The 12,158-nt window shown below is 47.5% G+C and overlaps 2 protein-coding genes across 14 annotated transcripts in view; both read left to right on the top strand.

Annotated features, from left to right (window-relative positions):
- The window catches only part of LOC119022489 (putative C-type lectin domain family 20 member A), an 826,153-nt gene that overhangs the window by 594,219 nt on the left and 219,776 nt on the right, over window positions 1-12,158 (top strand). The gene's annotated exons all lie outside the window — the stretch shown is intronic.
- LOC119022460 (extracellular sulfatase Sulf-2-like) overlaps window positions 1-12,158 on the top strand; it is a 102,718-nt gene that overhangs the window by 37,527 nt on the left and 53,033 nt on the right. For 2 of the 12 annotated variants that reach the window (XM_037103388.1, XM_037103383.1), the window contains exon 2: window positions 5,307-5,515. The exons of 8 other annotated variants lie outside the window; for them this stretch is intronic. The gene's annotated coding sequence lies outside the window, so the exon portion shown is untranslated. Of the gene's footprint in view, window positions 1-2,154; window positions 2,280-5,055; window positions 5,516-12,158 lie in introns of those variants that run through there. 2 more of the 12 variants (XM_037103387.1, XM_037103384.1) reach the window with 2 other exon arrangements.

Genomic DNA, 12,158 nt, shown 5'->3' with positions numbered 1-12,158 from the left:
AAGAGAAAATCAACACTCGGCAGTAAACAGGATTTATGTCCAAGTCGTGTTTTCTAGCTAAACTGAAAAGCTGAAGTATTGAATGTGGAGCTGCTCGGTGCTTCGTTCTGTCCTGCAGAGAAACTGAAACTTCTGTGGTTTATAGAATTTAAAGACTCCAGAATCCCACAAGTCACCAAACACACTGAACACAGAGAAGATGAATGTTTGGACCATCTGTCACTAAAAGTCTCTGCAGCAGCTTTAACGACAGCCGACCGTGAAGGTTGTTCGTAACATCTTGTGACAAACTCGACTCCGAGTGTTGGTGTTGCTCCGTAATGTCTTGATGTGATTGTCTGTAACTCATCAACTGAAAAGATGAATTCAGATGGTTTCACCTGATCTGGACGATCTGTCTCTGCACTCTGTGTGGATCAGACGTGACAGCTGCAGCCTAGCTTAGATCAAAATACAGCACTTGAGTTACGTTCCAGCATGACGGTTCAGCCGTGAGAACGTTATTCCTCATCATCTCACAGGATTGTTACAGGTGATCAGAATGAGGATCGTTGGGCTTTTCTGCATCAAGACGTACTTGTGATGCACCTGTACCTGCTGGTCTCAGAGCAGCTGTCTGACTGAACATGAGGCAGCTGGATTAGAAGCAAAGTCAACATCAAGTTATGAAGAGAGGCAGAAGTGCTGCTGCCGGAGCGAACTGAGGCAAAGATACGTGAATCACACAGCAGAGGTGAAGCTAATGAATAATCAGAGAATGCAAATCTAACAAACTGCAGCGATCTGTGCAACAGATTTAAATAGAGGAGAGGACGGGTCAGAACCGAGCTGCATCAGCCAAGAACTAATATATTCCACTGGCTTGCATCAGCTTATATATTATATTTATATGAGAATTAATACTGTCCAGGTGAAAACATCAACATGTCCTGTCACCATATTTCAAGAGAGGATTTATGACCGTTAATACACCCAGGAAGATAACAGGCTAGCATAAGTGTTAGCTTCTCCGGCAGGCTAGCATCAGTGTTAGCTTCTCCAGCAGGCTAGCATCAGTGTTAGCTTCTCCGGCAGGCTAGCATCAGTGTTAGCTTCTCCAGCAGGCTAGCATCAGTGTTAGCTTCTCCAACAGGCTAGCGTCAGTGTTAGCTTCTCCGGCAGGCTAGCGTCAGTGTTAGCTTCTCCAGCAGGCTAGCGTCAGTGTTAGCTTCTCCAGCAGGCTAGCATCAGTGTTAGTGGTCAGTGTGTGTATGTTGTTAGATTAGTAAGTTAACATGTAGAAGAACGTCACAGTGACTTTAAGAACATTTTGTGTATCCGGATGACTTCTAAACCAACCTGACGGAGGATCCCGTGACTTCCTCCGTCAGTGTGTTTCTGCTCCTGCAGGTTGTGTTACTGTGTCACAGTGTCGAGTCACTGCTGAGTGAATAACTGACGACCGCCGTTGATTTAATGTGCAGTTTGTTTTTTTCTGTAAATGCCTCGAGGCTGCAGCAGCTGGACAACTGCTTTCCCAGGATGCTTTACTGCTCACACAGCCAGAGGCACACGTGTGTGTCTGTGTGTGTGTGTGTGTGTGTGTGTGTGTGTGTGTGTGTGTGTGTGTGTGTGTGTGTGTGTGTTCAGTCACTTGGGCAGATATCCAGATGGTACCATTCCTCTACTGTCCTGTGGGTCTAAGCTGTGACACACACACACACACACACACACACACACACACACACACACACACACACACACCTCTGGACAGAGCCATGTGATCGGATCACCCCCATGTCCAGTCTTCATGCTAAGCTAAGCTAAGCTAACAGGCTGCTGGGTGTAGCTTCACATTTAGTGTTCAGACTTTAATCGTCTCCTTTTTGCTACAAAGAGAAAACATGTATTTTACTGAAATGTTCAACTATTTATTCAGATTTAAATACTTGAAAATCAGATTTTAAATGTTTTATATTGAGCTAAACACAATCAGCTGAAGTTTCTTTTAACTGATGTGCGACACTAAATACTCATCCTCCTCTGCTCTCCGACAGATTCTCTCTGACATGTTGAATCTTTTCAGCTGCTCAGAGTTGAAGCGTCTCAGCGGCGCTCTGAGCTGTGAAAACATGCCAGAGCGTCGACACCGTCAGAAACACGAAGCAGCAGCTTGTTTTCATAGAAGAAGAGAGGAGGTTCTGCTGGAAACACCCGGTGCTGCTCGAGTTCTGCATCTTCTAGAAGCTTTTAACTGGAACCAACCTGCAGCCCAAACAAGAACTGACCCAATCTGTAAGGTATGGGCAGAACTTTGGTTTAAAATGGACTCACATCACAAACAGAACCAACGACTCTGTTCTGAAGTTAGCATGCTAAGCAGCTAGCTGCTAACAGCCCTGTGTAGCTCGGAGATGATCGTCTGTAGCTTCTAAAACAGCCGGTATACTAATGAATCTAATAATCAACAACATAAACTCATAAAAGTGAAGAAATGGAGAGTGAAGACTGTAATGATCAATAGTTAGTGGTTCTGCTGCCCACTGTATTCTGTCTGGTTGTTGGGAATTAAACCTTTTAAGAATGAAAACATTTAACATCATCAACAGTAAGCTAACAGCTAACAGCTAACAGCTGACCTGGACTCTGGATCTGGATCGAGTCTAGTAGTCTGAAGTCTGAAGTCTTTGGTTGTGAAACTATTTGAAGTTGTAACTTAAGTCGCAATTTTCCAGCAACAATCGAGTCGACGTTTAAGAAGCTACTTCAGCCGGATGTTGCTCTGAAGTGAAATCAGTGATCGTTACTGGGTTTACTTTGATTGGACAGCTGATGGCTCACCATTTTTGATGTTTCCATGGCAACACTGATTTCTTTTAACATAAGCAATCAGAGGAAGTGAATGTTTTCTTGAAGTGATCACAGCTCGTCTTGTTGAGTTACTGACATTTAGGGAACGACTGCAGCTTCACTCTGCTCAGTGTGACGGAGGTGAACTTCAGGCTCGTCAGCATGTTGGACTTCATGCCAGCGTGTCTGACGGCTCGTCAGGTCGCTAGCTAGCTTCTAAAAGATCCTGGCGTCACTGAAGTGTGATTCTGCAGATTGAGGTTTCAGGTTGGCTGTTACACATCCTGTTGTGTCTCATCGCTCTTCTACTCCAAGTGTTGTCACTCCACATGTGTTGATGCGTCGGGGGGGTTCTGGTTCTGGTTCTGATCCAGGAGAACATGTGGATCCATCACATTAACGCTCTGATTCAATTTAATGGATTCAGATTCAGCGTTGAACCGGTCTGTGTGTGTTTGGGCACTGTTCATGTGAAACGGCCTGAGCAGACTTCTTGTTCAGCTGAAACTCAGCACCCGTCTCCCCCCTCTCCCTCCACCATCTCCCCCCTCTCCCTCCACCGTCTCCCCCCTCTCCCTCCACCATCTCCCCCCTCTCCCTCCACCATCTCCCCCCTCTCCCTCCACCATCTCCCCCCTCTCCCTCCACCGTCTCCCCCCTCTCCCTCCACCGTCTCCCCCCTCTCCCTCCACCGTCTCCCCCCTCTCCCTCCACCATCTCCCCCCTCCCTCACCCCCGTCTCCCTCCCTGTCTCTCTGTTCGCTCCATTTAACTGAAGCCACCAGCTACATGAATACCCATGAACAGCCAGCAGCTCTGCCAACAGCTCCATTACAATGTGCACTCCACCTCCTCTCCCTCCCTCCCTGTTTTCTCTCCCCCCTTCAGCTCCCGCTCTCCTTCCCTCACTTCAAATCTCTCTCACACGAGGTGGACAAAAGTATGTGGTCGCCCAAACGTGAACCGCCCGATGTGTGATTGTGACGCCGTTAATGTCGCTGCGATGACGTCGTATTTTTATTTGTTTGTGTTCATGGCAGTTTATTTTGTTTAAAGGAGCAGTTCACCTGAAAAGAAGAACTCAGTCCTTCTGTTCCTCCTCCTGACGATATAAAGTCAGGAGAAGTGTCGTGGTCCACAGAACAGTTCAGACTAGATTTAAAACATCAGATGTCTCCAACAGCTCGTGTGCTGTGATCACAGTCTGCAGGAGAGAACCCATCACTAACTGATCTCAGACCAGATTTACACCTTCGATCCACTACAGACGCCGTTAGCTTCACTGACCTCCGGTGGTTCAGCTGAACGTGCATCTTTTCTCTACGCCAACAACATCCTGACATCAGAGCGAGGAGGATGTGGGCGATGACATCATCCACAGGAGACAAGAATATGGTGAAAGTTATGATTGATGTCTGATTCGCTCAGCGTCCTCCTGACACGTAGCCTCAGCGCTAATGCTAACGCTAACTGTCCAGCTGTCTGCAGATGTCAGGCTGACGTCCGGACACACAAACAGCAGCAGATCTCCTCCTCGTTCTCCTGAACCTGATTATTAAAGTGGCTGCTGTGCTTTGTCTTCATCACCTGCTGCTGACAGGCGATGGCCGTCTGTTAGCATCAGGTTTGAATATGTGCCCGCTGAGCTGAGCTCCTCCTGCGGCCTTCTGTGGTGAAATATGATTCTTTCTGGGAAAGAGATGCATGTAAATCATGTCCAGGCTGCTGCTGCTTCAGCAGATTAGACCTCTGTCGTCCTACAGCTCCCATAATGCAACACTCGACCCTCCCTCCCTGCCCACATTCTCACTTCATCCACCTCCACAGCTTCAACACATCTGTCCTGTCTCCGAGCTCAAACTCTGAACAAAACTTCCTGTTGTTGTTGTTGTTGTTGTTGTTGTTGTTGTTGTTGTTGTTGTTCTGGTCTCTCAACAAAAATAACGTTGGAACATTTTTCTCTGAAACATCTGAAACATCACCGTGTGCTGCAGAACCAGAACCAGGAGCACTAAAGAATCTGTCCACATACTTTTGGCCAACTCTCCTGTGTGTGTGTGTGTGTGTGTGTGTCCCTCCCTCCTGTATTTATTTCATTTCGTCCTCTCTCTGCTGGCTCCTCCCCTTCCAGTCATGGTTGAGGGACTGTGAGCCTCCTCATTGGTTCAGAGTGAGGAGAAGGCCCCTCCCCCTCTCTCTCTCTCTCTGCCTGAGCGAGGGAGAGAGAGAGAGAGAGGGAGGGAGGGCGAGTGAAAGTGGAGAGGCAGGCGGGCAGACTTGTTGCAACAGATGGCTTTACCAGCGGCGGCTCGGCGGCGGCTGCACCGAGGAACTCTGGGACGCCGTTAGACAGAGATAGAGGGAGAGAGGGAGGGGTGTTAGAAAGTCACGGCACTGGAAGGGAGCAGGAAGAACAGAGCGAGGAAGACTTCTTCTTCTTCTTCTTCTTCTTCCTCTTCTTCTTCGTCTGCTCTCAGTGTTCCTCTGCAGACAGACGGGAAGACGCGTCGGGAAGTTGTCCAGCTGAGAGGAGCAACAGTTTTATAGAGGAGATGACTGTGATCTGAGCCCTCGCCCTCCTCCTCCTCCTCCTCCTCCTCCTCCTCCTCCTCCGGCTCGGGGGTCAGAGAGGAGAACACCTGCTGACAGCGAGGAGCTCCTGAGGGAGGAGACGCAGCAGCAGGAGGTACAGGACTGTTTCTACTCCGCTCCGCTTCGACTTTTATCAGTTTTTTATGCTGCTGCTGCTCTGAGGTCATCATTCATGGACCGATCTGTGTGTGTGTGTGTGTGTGTGTGTGTGTGTGTGTGTGTGTGTGTGTGTGTGTGTGTGTGTGTGATACTCAGTTCTGCTCTACTTCACTGTGTGTCAGTTTCTGTGGTCAGAGCTGTTAGTCAGAGCAGCTTTGTTACAGAGTGTGTGTGTGTGTGTGTGTGTGTGTGTGTGTGTGTGTGTGTGTGTGTTGCTCCACTTTGCTGATGTGCTCCTCGCATTAGTTTTGAGGCCATGTTGTACTTACACTTGTCACACTTGTTTGCTGCCGCAGTGTGTTTCACGTGCTGCTTTAACTGTGTGTGTGTGTGTGTGTGTGTGTGTGTGTGTGTGTGTGTGTGTGTGTTTATTGCTTCCTGCTTGCACAACACGTGGGAGTGTGTTTTAGCTGCGCAACACTGAGGTCAGTCAGGAGAGAGAGGGAGGAGGAGAGAAGGAAGAAGGAAAGAATGAAGGGAGGAAGGAAGGGAGGATGGGAGGGAGCGAGGAAAGGAGGAAGGGAGGGAGGGAGGGAGGGAGGAAGGAAGGAAGGGAGGAAGGGAGGGAGCGAGGAAAGGAGGAAGGGAGGGAGGGAGGGAGGGAGGGAGGGAGGAGGGCTGTTCCTCCTCTCTCTTTATTAATATTATTTTTATGTTCCAGTCCTCCTCAGGTCGTAACAAAGAGCCTCACAGGGAACATTAAGACACACAGTGAGGAAGTTCTGATGTGAGCGGTCCAGAGTTCTTCTCTCAGCAGTAACAGTGCGAGCTCGGTCCAGATGGAAGTTCTGCACAAACAGATTTTTTTCAGGTTAACTTCTGTGAACTGACGGTGAAGAGACGAGCGGCGCTGGTGAGGTTAGAAACATCTTCAGGTTACAAAAGCAGGTTGAGCCGGGCCTCCATCAGAGGGTGACACCGTCAGCAGGGCGTGGTTCTGTGTGGTTCTGTGTGGTTCTGTGTGGGAGGATGTAGCAGTACCTTAGTTGGTCCATCACTTCGGTTTCCTCCACATCTGTTAGATTGCTGTTCTTTTAGTTGTGTTGGTGAGTTCTGTTGACTCTGCTGATCAGTCACACCGGATCAGAACCTCCTCCCTCTGGACCTCGTGGGCATCAGCCGTTTGTACCGTGATGTGTTCACTGTCATCACATCAAGGAGGATTTAGTAATATGTGATATATGATACATGTTCCTGTGATACGATATTGAGTTCTGGTTCCGTCCCTTTATCTGGATCCAAACCAGAAGTTATTGAGGTCTGTTCTGGGCCGAGATTCATCCTCCATTTTAGTGGAAATCCATTCAGACAAATGACCTCAGGTGGGAACAGAACCTCAGGTGGGAACAGAACCTCCTTGTTGTTAAAAGTTAAAAATGAGTTTGTAGTTCAGAACCTGACACCACAGAGAGGTCACAGATCCTCAGTGGATCCTGTCTCTTCTGTTTGGGCTCTCAGACGGGTCGTGTTGACAGCGTCAGAACCACGGCTGCAGACTTCTGTTAGCTCGTCTGTAGTGTTAAAGTCCTGGACTTCATTTATTTACAGTAACGGAACGTAGAGACGTGAAGAAGATCTGTGAGCTGATCTTCATCTTATCTCTTTGTCTTCACGTCCAAACATCTTTAACACTCTTCTCAGGTATAATTGTGGATTTTGGACGGTTGGTGACGTCATCTTCATGCTAAATGAGACGGTCACATGCAGTTTTATTTATTATAATTTTATTTTTAACGATTCACAGACTGAACGACGTCTCTGTGAGAAACGAGAAAATGTTTTGCAAACGGAAAAGTTAGAAAATTTGGTCAAAGCTGCAGAAACGTGTGAGTCTGAACTCACCTGCAGAGATCTGATAGAGCTGCACTGTTTAATACATATCTGTGTGTGTGTGTGTGTGTGTGTGTGTATGTGTCTGTATGGTATGTGTGTGTGGGTGTGAGTGTGAGCCGCAGTGGTCGGCATTGGCGGGAACTGTGTTGACAGCAGCTATTACGATTTGGTCACTGGGTTCCCACCATCTATCACACACACACACACACACACACACACACACACACACACACACACACACACACAGAGCAGGGTAAATAAGGCTAATGGCCATTTGCAGCCGCTGGAATGTAAACATTCACTGACCCTGACTCTTCAAATATTAACACAAACACACACACACACACACACACACACACACACACTGCCAGCTGTTTGCAGACGGCAAAATTAAAAATGAATGTAATGAATATAAAAACAAGAGATCACTGAATTAAATCCACAATGAGCTGTGTAAGCTTCTCTAGCATGCTAACATCAATGATAGCTTATTGAACCTGTAAAGTCAACATCATTGTTAGCATCTCCAGCTCAGAGGGCCACAGGGTTAGCGTTAGTGTTAGCTCTCACCCAGAGGTCTGGTGGTTCATGGTTCTCTCAGTTGACAGACCACATGAAGAGTCCATTAATGGTTCAGCTCTCAGCTTCATGCTGCTCTCTGCTGTTGTGTGGTCGTTCTGTAATGAAGTCAAGTTGAGCTGAAGGACTGTAATTATGTGTATTGATGGTCGTATTGATGTGTGAGTGTTGCGGTGTGACTGGCAGCCGTGTGTTGTGTCCAAGCAGGGCGAGTATCAACACACAGGGAGAGTGTGTGTGTGTGTGTGTGTGTGTGTGTGTGTGTGTGTGTGTGTGTGTGTGTGTGTGTGTGTGTGTGTGTGCTCGGGGTTTTCCCTCCTCTGTCGCTGAGAATCTGTCTGCTGATATTTTTACGGCCGTCCATCTTCAGTTTCTTCACAGTGAACAAAGCCTGCAGCGCCTCAGAGCAGGCAGCTGGCCGTCACACACACATCCACACCGTGTGAGTGTGAGTGTGTGTGTGTCTTCATGACACTGTTGCCTGAGGCGCCTCCTCTTCCTCGGTGTCCTTTGACCTCTCGACCTTCTGTTCTGTGCTTCTGTATTTCCCGTGTTGTCAAACTGTCTCTTCTCGTTTCATCTCAGCGTCTTCAGCTGATGACACGAGACTGAACCGCATCAACCCGTCAGCCTCTCTGCGTGTCCACATGTTGTCCTGTGTTTAATGAGACACCAGTCAAAATATTAAGATATTACTTTCAAACATTGCTAAAACAAACCCAGAAACATGTTCTGTGTTTTATTAAAGCACATTTAATACACTTCTCACTAACTACCTGCCGATTATCTTCACGATCGTCATGAAATGATATCGTCGTTTAGTGTAAAAAATGGAAAGAAGTCGTCCAACAATAATTCAGAACGATACGCAGAAAATCGTCATATTTAAGAAGCTGAAACCAGAAAATGTTTCACGTGTTGCTTGAAAATCAGAGTGTTTGGCGTTTAATTTTCAGCTGAAGGAAAAATGAACTAAATGTAGCAGCTCCAGTAGAGATTAAAACCTCAACTGTACAAACATATTCAGTTATTAGGAAGAAATAGAAATAGTTTTTCATACAGAAAATGTGAAATGAACAGATTCTGACTGAACCTGAAGGAACACGACCTGACGAACACTGAAACAAACATTTATAATAAAACGAGTTCCATAAAAAACTCATGACTTCGTTTATAAACCAGCTGAGCTGCTGCAGCACACGATGACATCATCGCCGCCGAGCATCAGCTGATCCGCCTCGCTCCAACGTCCACACCATGGCAACACAGCCCGCTGACCTTTGAACCCGCCACAGCCTGGAGGGATCCCACACACACACACACACACACACACACACACACACACGCACACGCACACGCACACACACACACACACACACACACACACGCTCTTTGTCACTTTCACTTTATCTCAGATTTTCCCTCTTTTCTTTTCTTCTCTTTGTTCTTTTCTCTCTAATACTGATTCATTCAGAAAGCCAGAGGTTTGTGTGTGTGTGTGTGTGTGCGTGTGTGTGTGTGTGTGTCGGGTCACTGAGGTCACATGTAGAGATGTAAAGAACAGCAGGAACTCTTCTGTTCTATAGAAAGGCATTTTTACACACTGAGCCACCATACTGTATGTGTGTGTGTGAGTGTGTGTGTGGTGTGTGTGTGTGAGCAGCTAAGTTTCCTCTCAGGTTTATTTTATCTTGAGTATCTTCCTGACTCGTGCTCTCCTGAGGATGTTTCTCGTCAGGATGAACCTTCAGTCCATGTCTGTTCTGTCGGACGCCCTGCTGTAGTTGCAGCACGCCGCCTGTAGGAGGCGCTAACAGCTCCTCAGTTCGCTGTGTGAGCGACACTGTGACTTTCCATCAGCGCCTCATAAATCTGCTGCTCTTTAATTGTCCTTTTCACTTTGTTTCAGTGAGACAGAAGGTCACCGCGCCGCTTCTTATTCATCTTAGAACGCCTCTGATTGGTGTTCGCCCTCCTCGTGCTGGCATATGATAAAGCCCTCCCCCGTCCTCCCCCGTCCTCCCCCGTCCTCCCCCGTCCTCCCTCGCTGTAGCAGAATTGATGAAATTGGTAATCGTTATAGACCGCTGCTTCAGAGCGGCTGACCTTCAGAGAGAGCGGGAGAGACGGATGCAGGCAGAGAACGAGCTTTCAGTTCTAATGAATCTAAATTCTTTATTGAGCCGATTTAAACAGTTTGTGCAGCAGCAGAGAAGAAGAACTAAGGCAGCTGGAGGAAGTTCTGCTGCCAACAACTACATCCTCCTCTGGTAGAACCAGACTGGAGCAGAGAGTCACATTAACCTGAATCTGTGCAGAACAACGAACCAGCAGTCAAATAAACTCATGTCTGTATAAACGAGGATTTGTATGAATTACAGTCTGTAGATATGCATCAGAGAAGTTTTCCTGGTATCAGCTTCTCTCTGACATGTTTCCGTCCTCATCGTGTCCTGATGCTCTGACATTTATATCTCAAATAATAATGTAAACCTCAAAATGTCAACAAGTTCAGTTTTCTTCTTGGAAATGAGAACGTGGTCAGATGAAAGTCATCTTGATGTATAAACGTCCTGGCGATCCTCACTGAGGCTCTGGTGGCCTGTAGTGCGAGTTTGGACCTCCAGGTTAGAACCAGCGGTCGGAACCAAAACAATATCTGTGAGAAAACTGTGACGGCGTCGTTACTTCAGTCATTACTGAGGTGTTAATTAGAAGAAAGCATGTAAGTGAGGGCTGGTGATGGACGGATGCTGTGAGGGAGGCAGAGGTGTCGCTGGTTATTTAGTAACTGTCTGATCCGACTCGTCCTCGGCAGGTTCTGATGTCAGACGATCACTTTATTTTCAGGGTTTTTTAACACGTTCTCCTCCGACACGTCAAACACAGCAGCTCCACCCGTCACCCCGAGCTTCACACTGTGACGCTCCACCGACCTGTCACCATCAGTTTGCACGTCAAGTTATCAAGAATTCATAATGTGCAGCGACTTGTTAGACTTTCAAAATAAAGCTCGCTGTCAAACAGTTCACACGTTGACAGATTACAACTTCTGGACTGTTTATGAAGTTGTGAATTTGTCACAAGACAGACACAACGACATCACCATCGATGGAGTAAAAAGAAATATAGAAGCAGTTGTCAGCCCTCGTCTGAGGACCGTAGCTGCTAATTATCAAAGATACTTCAAGTGCATGAGTGCTGTGATTGAAGTGCGACGGTACGAACATACACGTGCATATGTTTTTATTTTTGGGGGCGGTTTGGAGGGAGTGATGCTCTGTGTCGAGGTGAAGTCTGAACCTGTCAGTCTGGAGTCTCCTGCTGCAGACAGACAGTGGCTCTGCTGTCCTGACGTTGGTCGGGACTTGGTTCCACCTCAGAGGCTCCAGAACAGAGAAGAGTCGTGACTTCTCTGAGCAGCTTTATTTGCTCTCAGCGATGGCGGTACCACTGAAGTGCTCTCTCTGGGCCGTGTGGTGTGACCAGTGTTTGGAGGTAGACGGTGCAGTTCTGTTGACGGCCTTGAAGACCAGCACCATCATCTGGAATCAGATGTGGGCCACAACAGGAAGTCAGTGGAGGTCATGGAGGAGGCGGGTCACATGGGAGAGTTTGGGTAGATTGTAAACGAGGCGCACTGCAGCGTTCTGGACACACTGCAGTGGTTTAGTCTCAGAGGCTGAGAGTCCAGCCAAGAGGGAGTTACTGAAGTCCAGGAGGGAGATGACCAGAGCTTGGACCCGGAGAAAGACCGGATCCTTAATGGTTACCTCTGCACATGTGGACCAGAGTCTGGGCCACAGAGAGGATGTGATCCCGGCTCTCTGGAGGGAAAGTTAGTGGGGTCACTGTGTGACGCGTGGCTGGTTTTTATCCTCATGTTCTTCTCTCCACTTGTATCCTCATGTTCTGGTGTTTATCAGGGTTTTGTATCTGCCTCTAAAGCTACTGGATGTCTATATTTCCCTGGGGATCAATTATCTGTCTATCTATTTATCCGTCCTTCCTCCTCTCATCCTTCTGTTTCTATGTGGATTGTTGTCTGAGGCGAACTGGGTTTGATAAATGTCCTTTTCAACTCTGGTGCAGCGACACGCGAGAATCCATTTGCTCGGAGATACTCGTCATGTTTTGGGGTTTTTCAATAATTCTGTTCGCAGCAT

The sequence above is a fragment of the Acanthopagrus latus genome, chromosome 7, assembly GCF_904848185.1.
Source record: "Acanthopagrus latus isolate v.2019 chromosome 7, fAcaLat1.1, whole genome shotgun sequence".
Lineage (NCBI taxonomy): Eukaryota > Metazoa > Chordata > Actinopteri > Spariformes > Sparidae > Acanthopagrus > Acanthopagrus latus.
This window is presented reverse-complemented; position numbering and strand designations above follow the sequence as displayed.